Source organism: Bos indicus, chromosome 14 (assembly GCF_029378745.1).
Source record: "Bos indicus isolate NIAB-ARS_2022 breed Sahiwal x Tharparkar chromosome 14, NIAB-ARS_B.indTharparkar_mat_pri_1.0, whole genome shotgun sequence".
NCBI classification, from domain to species: Eukaryota; Metazoa; Chordata; class Mammalia; order Artiodactyla; family Bovidae; genus Bos; species Bos indicus.
In genome coordinates, this window is record NC_091773.1 from 41,838,324 (window position 1) to 41,844,092 (window position 5,769).

Genomic DNA, 5,769 nt, shown 5'->3' on the forward strand with positions numbered 1-5,769 from the left:
ATATAGCTATCTAGACATAATTTTTAGAATTCAGGATTTTTTATACTAATAATTCTGTTGGCAAGTCATTCTCAGATCTCTTTTTCCTGAGTTCAGTCAAAGATGGCTGATTTGGTTTTACTACAAGGTTCAGCCTTGCATATAATTTAATTATCTTACGTTTCTTTGGTTTAAACTTTTATCAATATTCTTTTATTTTTTTCCCATTGCATATGAGAAATAGTTGCATCTTTCAATCCTGAATGTTTCAGAATTTCTGAATGGTCTACTTTCTCTTTTATCTCTTTGCAACTTTCCCACTCACCCAACCCCAGTTCTTTTCTCAGATCATCTCTTTCTTTTACAATCAGTAGTAATAAGTATGCTAACAGCATCTGTTCCCCAACCTCTTCACATGGAAATATAAACTGACGTGGTATTTTTTGTCAGTCAGCATTTATACTAAATACCCCACTCCTGCATACCATGTGCTGTCATTTTCAACCTCCAGTTGTAGTTTTCTCACCATGTTCCATCTGTCCTTATAATCTAAGTCACATCACTTATTTTTTGTTAATGTTCTTACACTGGCATCCCACTTCCGGTGCAAATTTCTGTGTCAAGTTTTCCATATGAAATGTTTCCTTAAACCCACAATCCTAAAATCTCAGTAGATGTTTTTTTTTACAACAGTGTATGTGTTCATGCTCAGTCAATCTGACTCTGTGATCCTATGGACTGTAGCCCACCAGGCTCCTCTGTCTGTGGGATTCTCCGACAAGAATATTGGAGTAGGCTGCCATTTCCTCCTCCTGGAGATATTCCTGACCCAGGGATTGAACCCACATCTTTGATGCCTCCTGCTTTGGCAGGTGGATTCTTTGCCACTGAGCCACCTGGAAAGCTCCCTTTTTACAATAGAGTTTTCCGTTAGCCAATATATACAAGATGCATGTCAGCTGTAGTTCTCAATGTTCTCTTTAGGAACCAAGATGAAAAACCAGAACTAATCTATGACAACACCATTGTATTAAGGCAATGAGAAGATAGATATGAAGAAATCATGCATTGGCTCTTTAAACTTCTGCTCAGAAGTAACAAAGTCACTTATACTTATGTTTCATTTTCTGATTACTTACCATAATCAAGTCCAATGTAAACAGAATGAAAACTATAATCCTTACGTAGCAAGGACTCTGTGGTGAAGGACTTTGAATGAAGGGGCCCAGACAGAAAGACAAGGTATATTTTGAAAAATAATTAAATGTATCATGCTGGATTTATGTTTAAAAAGGATCTCTTTGGTTGATGTATTGATATCAAAGTTTAAGAAGGTGAGGTAATCTGTTAGAAGAGTATTTAATAATCCAGGTAAAAGATAATAAAGACCTTAAGAGAGCTGTGGCTAAAGTTGAAGATGAGGTTGGTTTCTGGATATGATTTTAAGAAAGAGTCAGTGGGATATATTGATTTATTACTTATAAAGCATCTGTAGAAAATAGGACAAAGATGACTTCAATGTTTAGGCTTAATCTTAGTACCCAGACTTTATCAAACTTCAAGGTCTGAGAACTCAGTCCTCAAGACCCTCCTTGACTTCTGAAATCAACCACAATATTTACCGAGTTCCAAAAATCACCTTCGGATTTGATAATCTGCTAGGAGTCACAGAACTCACTGAAAAGCTATGATACTCACAATATCAGTTTATTATAGGGAAAAGGAACAGATCAAATTCAGCCAAATGAAGAACATTGGGCAGAGTCCGGCAGAGTTCCATATACAAAGCTTTCACTGTCCTGATGGGGTCAGAATTCATTACACTAGTGGCTTCAATATGGCGTTGCAAACAGAGTCTTGCCAATGGGGAAACTAACCTGGATGTTCGTGTTGAGTCTTTAATTGCAGGCTCCTTTATTTGGTCATGCTAGATTATCCATGTGGTTGACTTTAGTCTTCAGGTCACCTGACAACAAATGAACTAAAAACCTCTACTCCAAATTACGTGGTTTATCTTACTGATAGAGTCATCATCCACTCTATCGGATGATATATTCAATCATTTGCCCAAAGATACTCCTATCAGGAATAACATATGTTTACCTATTAGAAGCTAAGGGCAAAGGGAAGACCTTACTTTTGGCAAATCCAAATTCTTATCTACATGTATTCCTATTTTCAAACTAATTATTCTGTATTCAAGCATATTCTTCTCACCACAGACCAATTAGAGGGCCATCAGCTTTATGCACTACAACTTTGTAACAAAACAGAGGAATAAATCTTGTTGTGATAGCCATAATATTGAGAACAAATGTTATAAAAGAAATCTAGGAGATAATTTGAGAGATTGCAACAGTTGTCTAGGTGATTCATACTTTAGTAGACTTATGCCAGATGGCTTTATGAGAAGGTGGCATTTAATCTGAGTCTTAAAGAACAAGAACTGAAAATCGAGGCGAAGAAACATTTTAAACATGAGTAAAGAAAAAAATTAGAATAAAAATGAAGCTAGTGTGGCTGGAGCACAGTAAACTAAGATTGAGAAATATGAGATTAGAATGGAAAGCAAAACAGAAATCAAGTTACATAAGGCTGTAACAGACATTGTGAGTGCTCATATGTCTTGAACACCTACTGTGTCTGTGTGTTCAGGCTTCAAGAGCCTATATCTACCTTTCTGTGCCTGGGAGATATTTGTAACCGCTACAGGTATGTAGAATAGCGCCCATACTCCATCACTATCCAGTCAATGACTAAGAAAATATATATCCATTTTACCTCCCTTCTGAAGGTTGGGAGAGCTGGTAACACTGTAATGTGTTGTTTGTACTACTTTCTGAAGTGAATCTGGGGCTTCCCTACTAGTTCAGCTAGTAAAGAATCCACCTGCAATGTGGGAGACCTGGGTTCCATCCCTAGGTTGGGAATATCCTCTGGAAACGAGAATGGCTATCCACCCCAGTATTCTGGCCTGGAGAATTCCACAGACTGTATAGTCCATGGGGTCACAAAGAGCCAGACATGACTGAGCAACTTTCACAAAGTTAACCTGTGGGGGAAGTTCCAGTCTTCCTTCTTTTCTCTGGATTTTCACACACACTTTGTTGGCTGCTTCCTTTTCTGGTGCTGTGTCCCACTCATCTACAAGTAATTCTAGTACTTCAAAAAAATTACAAAACAAACAACTGTTAATTGCATCTGAATTCTTGTCCCCGAGCTTGCTACAGAAGGAATCCAAACTAACACAAAGACAGGAAAAACAAAGAAAACTATGGAAGGATTTTAAACAATGGAATAACAACATCTAATAAATATTTTTTAAAATTGCTCTGACCTCTGTGTGTAAAAGGCATTACTAGAGACAAGGGCAGAAGCAGAGACACTTGAGGGCTGTTACAATACTTGAGTACATGATGATAGTGATTTAGAAGAGTATGAGGACAGAGGATATAAACAGAATCAGGAAACTCAAAATATATTTTGAAAATTGGACTGACAGGACAGCTTGTTGGGTTGGATCTGTTTGGTTTAGAAAATAGAATAAATGAAAATTAGAAATTGGAAGTATTTATTCCTGCATTGTTTGGTGATATTACTTTATGAGTTGACAAAGTCAGATAGAAGAAATTTTCTCAGTTTGGTGGGGGAAATCAAGGGCCTTGTTTGGGGCATATTTAGTTTGCCTAATGAGACACTTGGATGAAGATGTCAAGAAGACACTTGAACATATATTTAGTGCTAGGAGGTAAAAATTGGGCCTAGAGATTGAAATTAAGGGTCCATCATCCTATGAAAGTGAGAATGTTAGTCACTCAGTTGTGTTTGACTCTGCAAACCCATGGAGCCTACTAGGCTCCTTGTTCATGGAATTCTCTGGGCAAGAATACTAGAGTGGGTAGCCACTCCCTTCTCCCAGAGATCCTTTCAACCCAGGGATTAAACCTGGGTCTCTCACATTGCAGGTAGATTCTTTACCATCTGAGCCACCAGGGAAGCCCTCCCATCATCTTATAGATGCTACTGAAAGTCATGGAATATGATGTGGTCATCTATAAAATAATCTAGACAGGAAGAAATGGAGTAAATTAATGGATTATTCTATAAACAGTTTTAGCTAAGTATCTTTCTTGGCATTCTGTAAATTAACAGTTTAAATATGAAAAAATAAACAAGAGAATTAGAAGAAAACATGCACAATATCAGGTACAACGGAAGTGGTCTTTATAGACAATACCATAATCAGAAAGCATAGAGTTTTGACAAGAAAATATGAAAATATGAAAAGGGCATGCATCATAAAAAAAATCTCAAAGTAATATGATTAAAAGGAAAATAATAAGAAAATGATTTTTATTTCTCCATGTGTATAGTTATCTATTTATATAAGTGATTCTTATGAATATACAAGAAGTCAAATATTTGATAGAAAATAAGGCATATACAATATGAACAAAAATTAATGCAAAGATTTAAATCTCTGATAACAATATTCAAACCATAAATAATTAAAAAGCTATACTATACTGGTAAAAGAAAGCATAGATATTAATCAGTTAGCCAATACTTTCCTTCACCTATCAAAATGTTAGTTTTAAAATGATAATATCATATGTGGACAAGTATATGAAATAATACATTCTTTACTCATGAGTGCAATTGGTCCAGTTTTCTGGATGACAGTTTTGGAATGGTCTTAATCAAAAATCTCATTACTTTGATACTGCTGTAGGTCTCCTAGAAATTCAACCCCTCAAGTAATGAACTATATGTATAATTTAAAAATTTAGCTAAGGAGGATAAAGCCAGAGATGTATTCTAGTAAACTGAGATTTATATATTTTCTTCAGAGGATATGAAGATAAGACTCCTAGCTATCATTTTGGTATCTATAATGGTGATCAAATCCCTCACATTTCCAAGGTTAAACTTCATGGAGATCGTGACAGAGTTGTACTTGGAAAACTTTCAACTTAAAAGTAGCTGGGAGAAGAAGCAACTTGAAGAAACAAGGATGACGTGAAAAATCCTGAAAAGGGAAGCCTCTCAGAATGAATGCTAATGATTTCCCTTTTGGATGTAATTTTAGGCCCTTCAATTTCTAATTACAGTAAAAGGTCAAGGAGTTCAGAATTTAAACAATGAATGGCTAGTACCAATAGATTTAACTTTTGAGTGCTTTGCAAGATTTAATTAGTTCTTATGTATTTATGTAATAAATACCTCTTCTGGGAATTAATACTCTGTTGGATGTGTGAGAAAGAATACGCAAATTTGCGTTTTTCTAATTTATACTTAATTTCATGATAAAATCACCACATAGCTAACATCTAAAAACCCACAAACTCAGAATAGAGTTTGTGCTAGGTTTTAATTATTTTATCTCAAATTAATTCCATGCCTAAGCAAATAATAAAAGCTTTTAATGCTCAAGTGTTTGCCAAACTGTTAAATTCTTTGATATTCTTTGTCTCATTCAACACATAATAAATATTTATTGTGTGTTGTGTACACTTCTCTGAACAACTTGCAATTAAATTATTATTGCTAGGCTAAACAAATTATTTTGACTCACAGCTAATCCTTAAATTATTAAACACTTTGTTTCTAAACTGTATATATAATTTATACTTATAATTAAATGTATTTGAACAAATCAAAAGCATGGCAAACAGAATACTGTTAATATTTCTAATAGGCATTTTTCCTTCTTACACATATTCTTTGAAGATAAATGTCTTCAGAATAATTTGTATTCTCTGTTCTAACAATTGAGAATCTCATTTAAAT